The sequence below is a fragment of the Notolabrus celidotus genome, chromosome 14 (genome assembly GCF_009762535.1).
Source record: "Notolabrus celidotus isolate fNotCel1 chromosome 14, fNotCel1.pri, whole genome shotgun sequence".
Lineage (NCBI taxonomy): Eukaryota > Metazoa > Chordata > Actinopteri > Labriformes > Labridae > Notolabrus > Notolabrus celidotus.
In genome coordinates, this window is record NC_048285.1 from 8,201,630 (window position 1) to 8,222,414 (window position 20,785).

General features: G+C 38.9%; 1 protein-coding gene across 8 annotated transcripts in view; it reads right to left on the reverse strand.

Annotated features, from left to right (window-relative positions):
* Positions 1–20,785, reverse strand: part of lsamp (limbic system associated membrane protein) — an 899,933-nt gene that overhangs the window by 342,056 nt on the left and 537,092 nt on the right. The window lies entirely within an intron of this gene.

The window sequence follows — 20,785 nt, forward strand, 5'->3', positions numbered from 1 at the left end:
TCTTTTTTTTTTTCTTTCTAAGGTCAAATATCACATAGAGGTTAAGATGATTGTAGGTTAGCAATTAATTATGGTCACCAATGGAAATGTTGGGCTGGATTTGAACCTGCACACAGTCTACCATCTTGCAAGTCAAGCACTTATCACTGATGGCCCCCAGTGTCCCTCAGTCCTCTGCTATCCATCACACATGAATCAACTAGGTCAGCAATCAGGGGTCTTTCTGCCATCATAATCGGAGCTACTCAGCCTAAGTACCAGCACATGCAGAGTCCCTTCTATCCTCCATTCACTCTACAATCTCTCTGAACATTGCAAAGCCCATTTTTCACTGCAGTTATGCTTTTTGTGCTGAAAAATAGTTGGACTTTCAACTTCTGCTGAAAATAACTTTAAAGAAATGCTGTCAGTAATCATTCACAATCTCTTTCAACCTCAAAATTAAATAATCCATCAAAATGATAAAACAAAAAAAGGTGTTGTCTAACCAGGGGGAAGCCTCTGGCTTCAAGCAATGAAGCTGTTGTAGAAGTGCTAAATGCTGCAGTTCCTCAAGTGTTAAATTGAGGCTGGCTCCAGAAGCACGGGAAACCACATACACATCCATTTTAAAGCTGATCTCTACGGCAAAAAAAAAAAAAAAAACACGGTTACTGCCTACAACATATGATTTGGGTCTGAATAGCTAATATAACACACACCTTATACTAATGGAAATATGGTGAAAATAATATTGACAGAAGTTTTTGTAGATCCTCAGGGGGATTTAGGAACATTTTACAGCAGTGACCTTAGACAGAGTGGCACATTACCTATCTGAAACTATAAATGTATGTATTATTATTTATTTATCTTTGGAATAAAATACACATTTGTCAAAGTAAATGTCAGGCTGTTTTTGTGTGCACATATTAAAATAGAAAAATAACTATATTGCAAGTTTGTATGGATGGATGGATAATAAGAATGTGTTTGCTATGAGAGAGGAGAAAAGCTTGAACACTGTGGGGATGCAGTAAACACAAAGTAATAAGCATTCAGCTGTTAATCTAAAAGACATAAAGCTTTCCACGGCAAAGCCATCAATGTAATGCAATGTGATCACCTTGAGTAGTTACAAGTTATGTTGTTCTCTAGTAAAATCCCTGTTTTCTTCGAACAAAAGAAATGTGTAAATCCTCATGAATGCCTTTTGTTGAGTATTGATTCCCTTTCTACACACACTCCCCCGCATGTTGTTTACTCTCTTTGAGGCTAAATCACAGAGGTTTCAGTGGGAGGCTCAACCTTCCTCAATTCAATTATTGTTGTAGCAGTATAGACTTACAGAAGCATTGCAACTGTAGAAAGCAAAGCTGTAGTTGCTGGATTGGTTTTACGTTGTACAGGTCAGAGCCAATTTCTCTGAGTGCAGGGTGAAGGTAAACAATGTCATAGTCTATAACATGTTTGGTTGTAAAAGGCTTGGGCCCTTGTAACCATAGCCAGGTAAAATGAGCACAACATAACTAGTGAACAGAGCAATCATTTGTGTATCAAATTATTAAAATAATGACATGAGCATATGTGAAAGAACAAGAGGAAACAGGACAGTGGATGCAGGCACAATTTAATTGTCTTGTAGTGGGGATTCATGTCACAGACAATGTGGACTGTACCTCCTCCTCTGTCAACATCTATGGGCATCTTTTCACTGTGAAATGATCATTGTTCACATCAGAGAGGCACTTCTATACATGTTAAAACTGCTCTAACAGTAACTACCCAATGATTCTCCTTTGACCTGTTTTATGAGAGACATTCAGGTATATTGGCTGCTTACAATTGGTTTCTTATAATTCATAACTGCTCCACTGCACTGCATTTTGGGATGTATAATGTTTGCGTGAGTTGATTTATTCAAGAGAATATTAATTTTTGTTTACTTGACAATAATTCTCCAAAACTGCCAATGTGACTACCGACACAGTGAACTCCCTGTGACTTTATGCCACAGCCATATTACATGACAAGCAAAAACGACACTGCTAAGTCTCCAGATGATTTTTAAAATGATGTTTGACGTGCTCCAAACTTTTGCATTACACATGTTTGTACAGTTGGGGAGAGCTAATGTAAGAATGAAAGGAAAAACATTAAAATCTGTAAGGACAAATCTGCAAGGACAAATCTGCTGTCTCTAACACGTCAAGTCAGTGTCCAGTCATGTTTGTTGAGTTGTTTATTGGGATCAACCGAAGTAAAAAACATGGCAAAACAGTGTAAAGAGGATGTCAGGGGATTGAATGTACTTTGATCGGTAGTGAGTGGCATAAATGTAATCTTTAAAAAAGATTGAGTTGAGCACAGTCTGTCCCACAGAGAGAGTTTGAATTGAAATTGTCTGCCTTGCAGTGTTGTCAGTAACAGCCATCTATCATTTGTAGATTTGCAGGTTGTGGTGTAGAAAAGGAATCAATGTAAATGTAATGAATGAATTCAGCAAAAGGCAAACACCACTAATAATGAACACAATCCAAGAGCAGCATGGAGCCAGTACAATGTGATGATGAGGAGTCATTTTTTACATTTGTTTTAGTGTGTGTGTGTGTGTGTGTGTGTGTGTGTGTGTGTGTGTGTGTGTGTGTGGGGGGGGGGGGGGGGGGGGGGCATATAAGTAAGTCAATATACAAGGTGTTGAGAAAACCTCTCATGATATAAACCAGGTCTTCACATGCAGCTCCAAACAGTACTATGGATAATGACTATCATGATTTAAGTGCTCTTGTGCGGTGGCTCCGAGAAACTGTAGACCAGGGCCTCACTGCACCACTTTAATGGAATAGAGCATCTTTAATTTAATTAGCTGGATCTGTACTCTTTGTGAAGCTGACATGTTTGAGGTGAGTGATGGTCAAAACATGTTCTATATATATATGACCATGCAACAAACACACAAACAGCCACATGTTCATCAGCGATCAACTCAACTAGCTCAGTCAATACAGAAAACCAAACAAAGAGTACCTGTGCAATGCTTTAAGAGCATTAATCTTGACATTACAGCTAAGACCAGATGACTTAACGGTGCAGGGCTGTCTCCAGCTTTAATTAGCTGAAAGTGAAACACTATTCATCACACTCACACTGTAACCAAATTACTGCAACTCCATGGTCTGGAAAAAGAACATTGGCAACCACACAAAGTGGAAACGAGTGCAGCACATTTCACTGTTAGATGAATGTGATTCAATTAGGATGATGTAGTTATGAATAATGTCCAATGGCTTAAAAGTTCAGTGACGTCACCGCAGCTAAAGACCATTTGCATAATGTGCACAACTTCAAAGTCATTTTGGAAAGAAATAACAGATTACATTGAAGAGGCAATCATTTCTACACAGCACTCAGTCCATCACAGGCCACAAATCCTGCCCTATCACAACTGCACAGTTAAAGAAGAGTTAACACTGGACGAGGCAATATTGTTCTCATTTCTGATAAAATATGTTTTTCATTGATCTAAGTGAATGACTCAAGTGAATGAATGTCAAACGTTTTTTTAAACCTCAAGGAAAAAAAAAAAATTCTAATCTGATGAGCACAAATGGCTGCTTCACATATCTGCTCCAGTTTTCATCATCATTCCAAAAATATGCATAGTCTACTCTGCTCCTGTCAGTGAGCAAGGAGGGAGCAAATTGTTGACAATTATTAATGAGGGTGGCCTTTGGTTTTTAGATACATTTCACTAACTTCCAGGGGTCCATTGGTTTTAAACATGCTATCAAAACTAACTCAGTGAGGCTTGAAACTTGCTCAGCACTGATCGTGTCACATAAAGAGTAACCATCTGCATCATTCTAGTTACAAATACTTAATTTCACCATTCAACAAAATCTTCACTAATCTGCTCAAGAATGAGATACTGGGACACCCAGGAGAGAACGAATATTATCAACTTGTGCATTCCCATACCACCAGGGATGCTAGTTTTTATACTGTGGAGATGAGCTGAAAGAGAGCTGAGGGAAGTGGAGGAGGTATGACAGGGGGTGTGGGTATGAGGGACGTACATAATGTTATGGCGAGGGATAAAAAAGACTCTGCATATTAAGCCCAAATAATTTGAATCTGAGGAATGCCCGTCTGAAGACAGGAGAGAAAGTCTGTGAGACGAGCAGGAACAGAGGCAATTTTGTCAACGAGTTAATTACAGCAACAGCTGCCTCCATGCATATATGTGTGTGTGTGTGAGAGAGAGCGAGAGAGAGAGTGAGTGAAGACTGAGCAATGAAGGTCAGGCTGTAAACTGGAACTCCTCCATCTCGTGGGGTGAAAAACAACAAAAAAGAAAATACACAAAACACACAGCACTTCTTTTAAAGTGAAGGTGAATACAAACTCGAGAGACTGAGTGACTTTGTGTTGAAGTGGAAAAGAGAGATTTAGGAAGGACAAAGATAAAACAAAAAAAAGGAGAGCTCCATCGTTTCACCTGCTGGTGACTTTGCATTCATGAAATCTGAACAAAAAAAAGAGTGCATATAACTTTTTAGGAATACCTTGGGAGGATAATATATCACAGATAATAAGTTCAAGCACAACCACAACCATACAATGGCAGTCGGGCATAAAAAGCAGAGCAGAATTCTTATCTAAAAGCCTTTATTTCTACTCTTTACTTCTCTAACAGCAGGAGGTAGTCTGTGTGGAGTGTGTGATACCAGTGCAGAAGTATTTCTATGTATTGCATAGTCTGTTTGTTTTAAATGTGGGATTATTTAACTCTGTAGGAGTTCACTCTAAGCTGTTTCTTTGAGCTGGAGTTTGCACATCTCCTCGAGGCTTCTGCTCAGAATCAGTGTTATTAACTGACAATTAAAGGGTTGTTTTTGCAATCAATGTGCATGCAGAACAAAGACTCTAAAAAGGCAGACGGAGATAAGGCTTTAGAAGAAACAGTCAAAATCTCAGCATGCAAACAAACAGAGGATTGGTTTTTGTTTCTTGCAGAAGTGAGGCCAGTAATCATACATAAACACATACTGATGCTGTTACCATTAGAAGAAAAACACAATGTGATTAACAGGCAGCATTCCCCTCTCTGGTGGGACAGCTTAGCATGATATCTCTCTCTGCTGTTTGCTTCTAATCTGTTTTCATCTCTCTCAGCCTTGTTTCTTTGTCTTTCTCCACTGCAAGTCTCAGTTTCTGTAGTATCATCCATGCATTCCTGTCCACAGTCTGTTCTATGTCTCACTCTATGTCAAAATCATTGTACAGGAGATTGTCAGTATCAATCACATCACAGTTCAGTATTTTATCTTGAAAAGACTCCTTTAACTCTGCCTCTTACATCCCTGTTCAAATGCAATTGGGGCTCATTTTGTGCTTTACAACAAGTCACTTACATCTTAGCTGAATCCCAGCCGTGCTCAGTCAACAGCAGAAAAAGCCTCAGACGATAGATCCTCTCCGCTTTCTCCCCCTCACTTTATCTTATTTGTTCCATTTCCCTGCACACAGCTGTACAGTCGTCAGCAGGTCAAACGTTTGTTGAGCTAGCAGAGTTTAGATGCTTTCACAGTATCATATAGAACATTCTATTAGTGAAATGGTTGAAGCTGGAGTACTTTTCCACTGCCATTCATTAAAGAGATTTCAGCAGGAGAAAGAGAGCAGGTGGTAGACGGAATGAAGAAAGATTAAGAAAAGTATTGGCCCTGGAGACACTCATCAGACAATAGAAAAAGTAAAACAAAATGTTTTCATTAAAGCAATGAGAAGAAACTCCAGAAGCCATCTGTGCACAAATCAAGATGAAATAATGTACTAATGATGCATAATTCTGATCTGAATGTGGAAAGAAGTAATCAGAATGTGGAAGCATTACGATCTATATTGAACAACCTTTTCAGAACTGGTAGAATCTCATTAAACATGTATTAAGGATCCTATTTAGAGCCGTCCTCATCAGTCATAGCAGACAGCAGAACGGTGATAATGACAGAACTGTGGATGTGAACATGTCTGGTTTATCGGACAGATGATGGAGGTCAGTCTGTGTGTGGTTTCTCTATTTGGAGAGTGTGGTGGAAAGGAGACAGAGCTGAGGTCCAAACGCTGCCAGGACACAAGAGAGCAGCTCCAGCCCTCTGGCTCTGACAGAAGACAGGAAGAGGTTCAGGTAGAGGAGAAAATAGAAAGATAGAAGAGGAAAGGACCGAGGACTGGACACCGACAGGACACACAAAAACCCTCCACTCACAGAGTCAAGCTCACATCATAGAATGTATCCTTCATTTAAGATGAGGACTGCAGGGGACTGGTTTCATCTGAATAGGATTGCTCTACTTTACTAAAGAGAACCACACATGTCCAGACTTCAAATACAGACTCTAAAAAGCCGATCAAATTTCTATTATCAGGTGATTTAATGTTCAGTTTCTTCATTATGATCAGTCATCAGCTCAGCACCTGCTGGGTGACAGAGCTGATCAGCTCAGCAGATGTTGTGATGTTACAGGATCAGACAGGTGTGAAGACATGGAGGATAATTACACCTCTACTCTAACAGAGGAAGCTGGAGGGAAGTCAACATTGGGAAGCATACTGCAATAAGTACCTGGAGGTGAGAATTACTAGACCATGATAGAGCTATATTAATGTACCTCTGCAACCATAAAAATGTGCACCACTTCATTCACCCAATCATATTCAGATATGAAAATGTATCTGTGTAAAGGAGACATTTTATGCTAATCTTTAATGTTAAAATTCTAAATGTCCATATCAAACCTCACCAAAGTTTCACAATTAAGACACACACAGATGTTGGTATAATCCCTAGACTTGTTTTCCAGGATTCCTCAACGTCTCTTTTTGAGAACTTGGCCTGAATCTGATGTCATGCTCTGCCATCCCTCAGGACATGCTCAACTGGTTGTTCTAATGCAGCTCTTTCAAGGACACCTGGAAGCTCTTTCAAATTTTCTACCACCTGGAAAGTCAATTTCTACTCAGCTTTTCCTCCACTCTACACTTTATTAATTCTAAATGTCTCAAAACATTTCTTGGAAGTGTAAGCGACAATCACAGCTATTTTGTGTTCTCTGAGACAAAGGAACCAGACAACAGTGGGACTTTTAATGTTTTTGGGACAACAGCAGCCCCAACAAAGCTGTATGTGCCCACCACTTCACTGATGACTCCTTTGTAAACAAAAGGCTGAACAAGCTGGATTTGCGTCTCCACTGTGACTGAAACCTGGGGCTATTCCATCTATGAAGACCTTACATGAAGGCTCATAACCACAAGCTCCATGTAACATCATAACGGCAGGCACTGCAATAATAGCCAATGCATTCTTAAGGGGCTTTCAGTGGCCTCTAGTGGCTTGCCTCAGACGTTTTCTTTAAAATAATAACTTTTAGATCATTTTGTGACAACAAAGCTGCGTGAAAAGTAACGCCAACAAGCTGTGCCTTTCATAATACCACGAGAAAAGCAGCCATGAAGAAGCTTTTCAAGAAGAGGCTGAAAAGTGCTGAAATGAGGGTTTTCACAAACGCCAGTATAAGACAAATAAGACGTTCTTTAGCTGCACATCAGGCGTCCCACACAGGTAAACATTAGTATAATAGGTCTCCTTTAAAAGAGCTGCTCACAGTTATTTAGACTGCAGATGTTGAGGAAGTTATACAGCATTATTTTGATTTCTAAGCTGTCAGTGAATCTGTCCTTTTCTTTCACTTTGAACCAGTTATGAAGCTTTGCTGAGGTAGATCCCTCTCTCTCTCTCTCTCTCTCTCTCTCTAAGTCTAATGTACTGTAAATCTCATTTCAGCTGTAATGAGCAAATGTATTCAAAAAGAGGACATCTTACCTTCTCTTTTGTAATTTGCATAATACACTGCAATGGTGATAATGGGCAGAAAGTGTTATACACACTGTATTTGGGTTCTTCCTCTTTATAAGACAGATTTAGAAAGTTTGATTCTCTAATTCCCAGAGTCTAAAGTGAGGTCCAATAACGTATTGTGATTTCTGCTTAACACATTCTTCTGCCAGGATCCTTATAGAGCAGGCACATGAAGGCAGCACAATGTCCATCCAATAAATCCACTTATACACTATAAGTGTCTGCCTCTCACTGTCAGCTCACTGTCAGCTCATGTTGACAGAATGTACAAAAGGGCACTGACCCTTTGAAAGAACAGAGCAGATATTTACAGCTCTGTCAATGGCTCAAATCTCTAAAGTGAATCCGGGAGCACTGATAATACAGTTCTTAACCATTACTCTTAGGAGTAATGGTTATAAAAAGCTGTTTAAGAAAATTATGGATGAATACCATCTTGACAGAGTATTGCATTTACTGTCAGGTTTGAATGATTTCATGATCTGCTACATTTGACTGGTTCAATCTGTCATGTTTTACAGAATATTAACTGACAAGCTGATGTCAATTATCTTCAAACTGTGCTGTCTAGACATAGATCATAGCTGGTGGGTCAAGCTCATCAACATTTGTCAGATAAACATCATGCATCAGATTCAAAGCACTATTCCAGTAACATAATATTTAACAAAGACACTTTGGAAACAGGCTGTTTGTGCTTTCTTCACTCAATCTTAATTTCCTGCAGTTAGAACTTTGAAATGCTCCAATTACATCAAAGCATGTTAAATGTCATTTGAAAGTCAGATTTCATAATTATATCTGATTACTCAAATGCAACATCTGAGGAGCACAGAGAGCACTGCAATATTACCTGTCATCTTAATGGCAGTGCTGAAATAGACTGTTAAATATGAGACGCTGAAACAAATTGAAGAACCCAATCTGCTAGACTGTCAGGTCATGTTGCTTTGATATGAAGTAAAATATGGCTTCTCTTTTTATGCAGATGAAAGGACGTCTGTACTTACACGTAGTTAAAGTTATTCATCAAACAAAAATGTCTCTTGTATCTTAAAATATGTTACCATGCAGCAGAATCTATGTCAAGGTTAAAGTACATCATGATTTGGTCGTGATTTATGCATGATTGAATAAAGCTGTTGAACTACAGAGATTTATTTGAACATAACCCTATGAGTAAAAAAATATGTCTATATATATAGTTATGTTTATAATAGGTGTATATGGTATATTATATGGTAAAAACCTTTTTTTTTCTGGCAGAGAGAATAATTTTAACATTTGGCATAATCCATGAAAGTCTTAATTTATACAGGACAGGACATTGATATTTGAAAATGTATGGTGAGGGGTAAATATAATGCACTTTACTAATACTTTTAAAATCTTCTAATAACTACTGAAAGTGCTTTAAATGGAGTGTATTTATACAGCGCTTGATCTAGTCTTCTGATTACTCAAAGCACTTTTGCACCTCATGTCACATTCACCCCTTCACACAACATTCACACACTGATTGTAGAGCCTGCGATGCAGAGCGGGCATCAGTATTAACTTATTCCATTGACACACCTGTGGCACAGACAGCCAGGGGAAGTTTGGGGTTAAGTGTCTTGCCCTAGGACACTTTGGCATGTAGACAGCAGGACCTGGGATCAAATCCCCAACCTTCTGATTGAGAAGGGGCCAACTCTACCACTGAGCCACAGCCGCCCCTTAATACTGCATGTCAACATTTACCCTTTCACACGCCTGGCACAGGCTGCACTGCAGAGTGCAAGATGCACATCAGGACTGATTGAAATGAATCCACACACATTCACTGCTCATGGCTAAGTCTACAGGAGCTATTTGTGGATCAGTGTCTTGTCCACGGACACATCGACATGGGAAATGATGGAGCCAGGGACTTAACAATGTGCTACATTGCCAAATGGCTCATACTGAGCAGAAAGCTAATACAAACTGCAAACATGAGGATGAAAGACATTGACAGTGTTTATGCCCCAATTAAAATAATCATTATATGATATGATGCAACAAATGCTTAGATTACAAATTGATTACTTGGCCTCTAGTGTCAACCTAACACCTGGACTTAGCAAGAACCTTACGAATAGCTGCAGCTCAGTGCTGGGTTATCTTTTTACTCTTTTCAGATTCTCTGCAGTTACATTGCACAAAGACTTCACAGCTAAAGCTAGCAATGTTGGTGCATTTTCATGGAAGGTAACACGTGTCAGAAGAAGACCTTGCATTAAATGTCTTTTAAAGGCTGTCTGGTTGCACTTTAAAGCATCCAAATAGAGCAATTTTCCCATTTCCATCACTTAACTGCCAAGCAAAGCATCGGCCATATCCCCTTTATGCTTAAATAGTTGAGAAAGCATCCTGAAATCTCCACACTTTTTTTGTCTGCCAGTGACTCCAGAGGAAGTGTTGGAGGACAGAGCTTTGTTTACTTAAGCTGGAGATTTTAACAGACTACATTATGACAACAACAGATAATAAAGAGAGTCAACAACCCGAGTGAGCACTTCGCTATCATTCAGATTTTGTAAACCTCTAAGGGCTAAAATAAGTCAATAATCCAGTTATAATCCAAGAGTTACTCCACTTGAATCTTTGTCCTTGGAAAAGCTCTGTTTGAAAGCTTTAGTGAATCTGAGAGGACTTATTATGGGCTGAATGTAAAGGCACTTCACTGTCATTTCTACCAGCAGTCAGCTGACTAACACTCCTCAGAGTTCCTTTTTACCTCACTTTGAAAGAGTCAGTCAAGTTCTGCTTCATTCATGATAATTAACATCTCTACAAAATGATCTTATGTGTATAAGTGGACATCATAAATATCTAATGGCAGTGATGATGAAGTGTCTCACATTTGGGAATTTTAGAAGAACTGAAAGCATATTTAGCTGTTGTTTTTTGTGGCTGAGGGAATGCTGCTTTAAAACAATCACATTGCACAACAAAAATGTCAGGCCATCCATTAAATGAGAAAACATTTATTTTTCTTTTGTCAGGATCTATGATGCATTATATTTGACAAGGTTACAGAACACTTCCACACAGGGACATGCAACTTTTGGATACATAGAACGACCAAAACAACGAGCTAAAAGCTATTCAACTATTTGGAAATGTTCCATCTCTGACTGCAGCTGGATGCGCACATATTGACTTAAATACTTTCAGGAAACATGAAGGTTTGGACACATTGTATAAAAAGTAATTCACATCACCAATGCAACACTTTTACTAAATATTACTGCCTGAACTTCAAGCTAGTGAACCATTGAAAACAAGTTATTCTTTCATATGATTACTAGAACAGAGCACTGACTGAAGAAAGCCGACAATCAGCCACCACAGAAGGATTTTATAACTCAGAGCTGAGCGCTGAACAGCATTTTTCCTTCTTACATTTCAAAGTGTGAACACACAAAGACATGCAGGAGAAATTTTTTTATTTTAAAACTGCAAAAGACATTGTAGTCAACCAATTTTCATGTGGTCAAATCATTTTCTTGGTTAATATAACAAAACATGTCAAATCAACCAATGGATGACCTGGACAACCCAGAGAATAGGTCTCTTTAATCAGTGCTCATTGAGCTTAAGCCTTTTAGGACCCAGATAATATCTTATCACATTGTCACCATCAAAGTGATGATGAGTCAGTTCATCAACCACCTCTAAACGCCTTCAGGATAAGACAATAGTTTTCACCCCACACTAAAAAAACTTAAGGAGATTGAGTGATTTTAACCCCATCATGGTCGCTAAGCTATTATATTTAGAAAACAACATCAAGGAAAAATTCATGGATGTAATTTAGCTCTACAAGGATTAGTGTGATACTGACATAGGAAGGAATGTTTTCAGGCAATGGTTGATTTGTTGTAGACAAAGCTGTTTGACTGTTAGACATACTCTGATCTGCTCATCAAAATGATTGAGAACCATGTATTTACTCTGCTGTGTATTCAGTTTCTCACAGCTGTGCAGTTAATGCAACATAAAGGATGATGGATGTCAGTTTATTAAATTCAAAGAGACAAAAGACAAAAAATGTGAAAACGTCCACTTTTCATTATTCTGTGGAAATAATTTATTGTGTTGCAAATCAATAGTTGCACTAATTACTCTGACAAGCCAGCAGTCTTCCTGTATAGAACATGAGTACAATAGGAACAAGTCCCCTGTTCAGTGTTTGTCTCCTAAGAAATTATGATTTCAGTCTTTAAACAAGGACATCCATTCTGCTGTAAGAGCTGTTCGATGCTGAGGATGATCAAGGACCTAAGAGAGTTGACATTCACAGAGAACCTGCACTTTCAACAGACCGCACCCACCCAGACAGCCTCACAGTGGGGAGTACGTGTTCGGTCAGCGCAGCACATAAAAGCCAAACAATTTGCATTTAGAGAGCAGTGTGGATGATTTTCCTTGAAGGAGGGAAGGAGAGAAAAAGCCTTAAAGTCATTTTAGATCCTGAACTCTGTTACAGAGTGTTCCCCAGGGAGCAACCCTGAGGAGGCGAGATGTAAGCTGTAGACAACTAAACTCATATCAAACCTATCAACAGCTATGACACAGAAAAATGAGTTTTCACCTGCTCTACTCTGCACATGCTCTTCAAGATAATTAGAAATAATTAATGAGTTGGAAGGCTTGAAATCTGTTAGAATTAAATCTTAAGTGGGAGGGAGTCAGGACGAAGATTAAGGGTCATGGATGATAAGCACGCTGCAGCAAGTGTTCGATTTGGCACATCAGGAGGAATTGTACAGAGACACGTGTATGCTTCCTCCGAAGTTATTCCAACCTTTGAATGATAATTACAAAGAAGCTACACAAGACTTAAGAAGTAACCAGAGTATTAACTTTACTTTAGCTTCAGTTGACACATGAAATAGATACAGTAAATGCTGCATCGTAGTTGGGGGCGGGACTTCTGTGCAGGGGAAAGCAAACCTCTCTACCAGCCTGCCATGCCGCAATCATACAGATTTGAAACTCTGATTTTAACAAGCTGTCATGTCCTACATTCCATCAATACTGGTAGATGACAAAGATCAATACATCCATAAAGAAAACAGAATAGGATAGGATTGTCCATATGTTATAAAAGACATGATGAATGAGTTCGCACAGATCCCACTGATGGCATTTGCTACCTGGTTGAATCAGCTGGTAAGGGACAATATCAATGTTTCATGTTTGCATGACGTGATGTGCTATATCAAGGTTTACACACGTAGCAGTCTCAAAAATGTGGTATGTCATTCACTTGCTTTTTAACTATTAATCCAACGATCATTGTACCCCGGAAACAGTCTTACACTCTTTGGATAAGATGACTTTTATATTATAGTTACTGAAGTGCTGACTATGCATATGCATGTTTGGATTTTGGATCCGACAGAGGACCAAGCTCCTCCTCCCTGGGTATGGTTTGCATCAGTGTTCTCCTACTCAAATATATGCTTCTGTTGGGTAACTAAAACTTAAGATTCTGATTTCTAAGTGTATATGTCATGCAGAAAGGCACACAGCAGCTCTTCAAATTGGTAAGACTTGTAGTGACCTAGCTGTGTGAGCAACAGGGCTCAAGGGATGGCACTGTCCATCTGTCGCTACCATGATGAAGCAGATAGAACTATTAAACAAGTTTTCATGGGCTTCACTGTGAAACATGGTAACTTAAGACGTCACTAAAACTTTAAACTAGGATTTTTACAGGCGAAAAGTTTACAAGTATACTAGATTTGTTATTGTGCATATAAACTGAGCCAAGCATTTGGCTCCTTTAGGATGTACCCTGGGACCACTGTGCTGGAGTACAACCCCAGACCGATGCATACTGCCTATCAATCACTTTTGGGAGGGAAGCTCTGTGACACTGAGGTCAATGTATTAAAAAGAGGCGGAGATGGAGACAGGAATGATGCATCAGGTTATTGTCTCTCTGCGGGATGGCCTCATAAGCCTTCTTACACATTCTTCTTCTGCTGTAGCTGTCATCTTCATTTGGTTTTAACCTTGGAAGACCAACATCTTGTGTTCTGTTTGACAACATTCTCGAGGTTTGACAGGGGGCACACATGAATATCAAGTGTCTGTGTCCTTTCTTGCCCCGTCTGTCTCCTTCTGTCTCTGGTTTCAAGTAGTTCATTGTGTCAGCAAGTCCTCATCTAATTACAGTTTTATTAACAATGAAATAGAACAGGAAGTATTGCTTGTCTGATGTTTACATTATCATATTGCACATTTGTAATTGTAGAATGATTAACCTCTATGAAAGCATATTATAGAACAATATTTAAGTCAGCTCAATAGTGGAAATGGGTCAAACTGACCTCAACAATATTAGAGTGTTGGCCGAGTACTCAACTTTGACACTTGTTTCTTTACCTTTGTTTAAGAAGTACATAAAGATCAGAGATAAAATCTGTTTTATAACTAGTTAGTAGACTTGGTTGCATTGTTATAGTGCTTTGATAACCTACTCAAAGGGCCTAACACTACATGACAACCCTCACCCATTCACATCCACACAGTCATTCACTGACAGCAGAGGGTGTCAACCTGCTCTCTAAGATCTAAACTCATCACACAGTCAACCACTGGCACAGCCTTTGAGTAATTCCAGGTTTGATTTCTTCCCCACGGACACTTCACCATGAATACTGCAGGAGCCAGCAATCAAACTGCTGCACATTCTGTGCTGAGGTGAGTTTCTGGATGTAGATGTCAGTCAGTGTGTCATACCTGAGGCCTCAGATGCTAGTCTATGAAAAAAAGAGCTGTGTAGGAAGTTTTCTGTAAGGTGCAGGAACAGAATAAGAAGGTAGAAAACTTGTTTTATATGAGACAGTCACAGTACTTAGAACAGTGAGTGTGTCAGTGTCAGCTCAAGATATCAAAGGTATGTATCAAAATAAAGTTGTCAGATTAAGAGAGATGAACTCATGACATTTGAAACATGTATGACTGCCCACTGCCAACACCTATAAATCACTTTTTGTGGTTCGCATAATGCTTTGCTTTGCAAGAACAAGCGTCTAACAAGACTACATTCATCACAGAATCAAATCATCTTTAAATTAAGGTGAAAGACCAGTTCATACATTTTAAGTAAAAATTGAATGCCAAACAAACTGATACTGTACCCCATCATTGCAGTCTCCTCTCAGCCCACAAACTGTAACCCTTTGGTTCAGACTAAATGCACTGACAGTAGCACACAGTAAAAGTGTGGTGAGAGCGCAGGAAGTCATGTTGGTCAGAAGAAACAAAATATTTACACATTAGCAAGATCTTACTCCAAAATAGTCAACTTTTCAAACAACAAGTTGAATTGGCTTTGGTTTCAAGGGATAATACTTCTGTTGACGACCTGCACAAGTGGTACTGGCCTACAGCTGTTCAATAATATGCATTATCTGACTAATACTTGGCACCTTAGCTGATACACAGGTTTAGGTAATGGAATCAGTATCAAAAGTAAACAAAATCAGAACATCTCTACCTCTGATCAGAATTTGCCTCACCCAAAATGTAGCAGTTTAAAATCATCTCAACCAAATCAGTTTGCATTTTATTTTACCTAAACCAAAGAGAGTCAGGGATTTAGCCATTGCTTTAACATTTGCTTTACCAATATTCAGTTAAAATAATCTAAGAAAGACATAGAATATTTGTCTGACTGTATTCTTTGTTAGCAAGCAAGAGACATAGAGCCATTCTTCTTTCCTCTCGTCAGGTCAGTCAGGTATTTTCCTCCTCTGAAGTTATTGTTTTCTGCTTTGAGAGATAGGAAAAATAGACTTAGCTCCGAGGACATCGTTTCTATGAGTAACAATGTCCTCAAACTGATGGCGAGCTAAATAACTCATTACGCATGGAGCGTTGCTGAAGGTGTCCGTTTGTTTTTCCAACAAAAGGATGAGAAAAAAGTGATGATTCCTGTTTTGGTGACAAAATGTTAAACTAGCTGCTTACTCATTATGTGTCTCTTTTGTGCTTTTCACAGCCTAATTCTGTGGATTCCCTCCCAATAGAGAAAATGTTTTTGATGTGGTAATGTGTGAAAAACTCTTCCACAGGTGCAGCTCAAAAAATTTGAACATCATTTTTTTTTTTCCAACTTATTTAATTGTTAAGTAAACTTTCATATTATTATATTCATTGCATGTAACGTGAAATATTTAAGTCATTCTATTTTTTCCAATTTTGAGGATTATGCCCACGTTATAACCTGCCTTGACCAATCAGCATCTCTCATGAGTCATGTTTCAACCTGAACCTTTCATCCACATTTAATCAGAGGCAGAGTAGGGCGGGTCATGACTTTGTATTACTTTATGAATCTTTTCTAATTAAAAGCAATCTAATGCTTTAACCATGGATTGACTCCAATTTATGCTGACTTGTTTGGGAAAACTACCGGGGTTCACACCTCAGTGACCGTACCTCCCTATAATGTGTGACCCCTAACACTCACATTTCACGTCTGAAGATTTTCACCCCTGTGCTTTTTTCCCTGAGTGTTCAGCTTCCTGCCATTTCCACATGTCCTTTCTAGAAATGTTTTGTCATTTTAATTCACTTTATTCAAATATCTTCATAAATATTTATGAGGGGTTTTTAGATAGGGAGAGAGGATGGTACTGAGAGAGAGCCCAGTTTCTATTCCCACATCTCTGCTCATGGAAATGATTCAATACATCATCTGAATAACAATTTTTGGCTGCAAATGAGAGAGATAGAGAGAGAGAGAAAGAGAGAGATATAGAAGCAGGGAATGTATTAATTGGCCCACGTTTCACAACCTTGCTCTCTTCCAAAATGAAATGTTTCCAGTTAGAACTCTCAATAAAATCTGCATGTGTGCATGTTAATACAGGAATAATGTTATGTTGTTTAGAGCTAACAGGCATTCAAAATCCTATAGTGTTAAGTGTTTTGTTCCAAGTGTTGTTGAGTAACGCAGATAGCTTTGGTTGTATTTGCACAGATACGTTAACCTCATTCGGTTTTGCCACAGTCTCAACATGATGGACAACTGTTTGAGGTACTAAACAACACAGTGTAATATATTTCTGTTTGAAGATGATGTGATCTTCTTCTACAGTCAGTAACACACAGTGAGTGTGTACTGCCTTCTGACTATCCCTCTGTCTCCTTCATGTTTCTCTCCAAATAAATACTCAGCATGGAAATGATCGGAGTGGAACCAGTGGATCAGAATGTTGGCGAGGAACTCTCTACTAAAATCACAAGAGAGGGAAACTGTATCTACCAAGAGGTCTTCATCTCTGTGTAAAAACAAAAACAGCTTGATTTCCTAAATCAGAGATGAAGTAGAAATCTAGTGTTACTGGTGTTTCTCAGTGGGGCAGCAAAAGCTAATGGAGAATAAAAACAGTCACAAGAGGGAGAAACCTGCAGGAGGTCTGACTGTTTTTATTCCATTTTAACCTCATTAAACTTTCATGAGCCTGTTGTGAAAGTGACAGGGCGGATTTCGTTCCTGCTGAGGCCAAATATTCAAAGAAAAGTGTCACATTTCCTCATCACCTGTACCAAGTAGAATACAAAATGAAGCACATCATTTTTGTATTATACTTTCCAAAGCACTGACTGCTTTACATTTCCCTTGCTGACCTTTTTGCCTCTCCAAAAATCCCTGAAGTGCTTTAGATTTCACATGTTTAATCCCTATTCAACTTACTGCAGGTCAGCAATGGTATCATATCTCCTTTACAGTACAGACTGTTGTGCCCACATACTGTGGCTTCTGATTCCTCCATCTGACTTATTTGGCATTGCTCCTGACAAGATCAATATCCCTCTAACAGCCCATTGCTTTCTGTAACTTCTACTTCTAGGCACAATGCCAGCTTGATATCAGAACAGTGTTACACACTGTTTAAAAATGATCACGGCACAAACTACATTCTATTCAAAAAGTTCTCATACAGTAGCTCAATGCCAATGTAATCTGCTGGTCTTCACCTTTCAGAACAGCTTAAGGATAAATATGGGTGCACAAGCCAAAAGGCTCTGTGAGGTAAAATGACAAAAACGATCTGATAAAGAGGAAAAAAAATTGTTGTGCTCGGTTTAGGTTTGATGCTCATTCTCTTTGAATAGTGAACCAATTTGTTGGATGTTCTTATGGATTGCAAATATCCTCAATAAGCTACCATCTTAGTACCAATAAGTCCTTAATCTAATATCTATCTATTATTTAACAACATAATAGTTTGTTAGTCATAGCCTTGAATCAAACACTGAAGCTTCACTCTAATACACAATATCAGTAATGGCACATCACATGATAATGGTTGCATCACTGTGCTGCTATGCATGGAGGCAATCTTTGAATTTTATCTAACAGACTGACCTGGTACTACTAAGACAGACACCCTGCTGCAGAAATAACAGCTCTCATGCATTTCAAACCAAAGCCTGAAGTGAACAAGTGATATCTCAGTAATAGTCTTGCTGTCTGCCAACAACAAATATTTCATTTACTTATTTTTGTAACATTGCAAAGGAAAGCTTTACACGCAGAAAACCAATTCACTAGACTATTCTTAATTTCAGGCAGTTGACTATCCTAATTCTAATGTCCATCCAATAGATCTAAGGGACTCATTTAGTAAAGTGGGCTGAATCAACAAGCTGTATTGATTATTCGTGCTGCTGTGGTCCTCAGTTTCTGTACTGACAGTCTAAATTGTTGTTTGGTTGCTTGTTTATGTTTTTCCTTATAACAATAGCAAGGCAGAAAGAGAAACAAATAGACACATGAGGAGACAGTGATTGACTTTGTTGGGTTCATAAAACACTCCAGCAGCTGTTGAAATAAAGTGCACAATCACATCAGCTCCTCCCCTAGAGCTCAGTCAGAGCAGGCACACACTGGTGTTTTCTCACTGTGAGATTATCATTATTTATTTTTTAAGACACAACGGAATTAAACATACAGTACTATTTAATATTTCTTCCCTCACCAGACCCCTATGATTCTTACACTATCATGGCATCATTCTCATCTGTGATGTATTATTCTCATTAATCCTTGTCTTCATGATCATATAGACCTGTTTCAGCCTCCTGGATCTCACTGTTGCCTTCTTAGTCTGCCTGACCAGCTCTGTTTGGCCATAAGATGTCAGTTAAAGTAACAGTATACCAGTTACCATTTCATTTTATAGCAGCTTCAATTCTAATTATTTCTGTAACAATTGTAACTGCAATTTGAAAGCATAAAAACTACAATTCATACTGATCCTGGGGAGAATACCTTGACATAACAGTTCACAGCATTTACGTTTCCAATGTTACCTCTGTCATTTATGGTAATTCATTCAGACAATTGTTTTTGTTTATTTACCTTTTTTCAGCTTTGCTTTGGTATATGTGTGTTATTTTTCAAAGTTATGTTTGTAGACTCTGGTGATGCCAACAATGGCTCTAGAAATATAGCTAGTAAAACAGTCTGCATAGACAGTATTGTATTTACCGTTCAGGACCACGGACAGCTCCACAAAATACCTGCTGCTCAAAGTTTAATCTGCCAGCATGACCACAATGAGTCGAAAAACCTCTCTCTCCGGAGCAGTCTTCATGATCTGAATCACTGCATGAGCGAGATGCTGTTTGAAACTGTTGGTGGTGGAGCGAGCGATAAATATAATATACGGCTGCTAATTAAAATACCTACCGCATCCTCAACTAGTTCTTATCCATATAGAATCATTAATGCATTACACATTAAGTGTGTATTTTCTTGATTAGCCTGTAATTGACATATATTGTATGCAACAACATTGTACAATTAGCCTCTTCAGAAATGAACTTCAGCTAACCCTAAAAAGTTATTCTTTCTTCCTCTTTTCAAAATGACTTCACGGAAAGGAAACTCTGTTTTTGGCTCCAGTAAATCAAAGTGAAAAGTGTAAACCTGTCTGCATCCTCTCTCTGTTCTGAAGCAGCCCTCTCCTCACACTTTATTCTCTGATCTCTTCTTTAACACAGCCGGCTTATGAGATACTCTGGCTCCTTCTGTGTAAGTAAGTCATATCTCCTTTTATTCTTCATAAAACATCAAAAGATCCTTGGTATGCCTCTACCGTGAAGAGTCAATTGCTCCCAGATTCTTCCCATTATGTAGAGATCTATTCTAGATAAAAAGGGCCCCTCTCTGGAGGACTACATATCTTAGGCAAGGCAAGGCAAGGCAGCTTTATTTGTATAGCGCATTTCATACACGAGGGCAACTCAATGTGCTTTACATTAACACATTAAAAGCATTGGAGACATTCAGACAAGCATAAAAGAACATAATTAAAATGACAAATATGGACTTCCGGTTTGAGCGGTGCCATGTGAAGACGCACGTTTTTGAGCTCCTTGCCAGAGCCGAGAATATTGTATTGTTAGCAACCTCCTAACACTCCCCCAACAGATATTTTTCCAGCTCAGGACGTTCTTTATTTGCTCAACTATCCTCCAATGTAAAATGACATCTCTACATAGAAGAAAAGGTGCCCCCACCGCGGACTCGAAGGCTAAAGCTAGCAACTCAGCTAATGATGATGAGGCGGAGTTCCCCCCCGCTAGCATGACGGGTACTAGCGACACTAAAATTCTTCAGGCGATCCACTCCCTTAGGGATGACCTGGGGAAGAAGATTGATGACAACGCTGACACACACTCTAAAGAACTCCGCCGGGAAATTGGCCTGCTTAGAGACGAATTAAAGGCAACTATTGACCAAGTTAGTTGCCGTACCAAGGCCCTGGAGGACATGGTTGGTGGCCTACACACAGCCGCTAACGACCACTCTGACGCTATTAC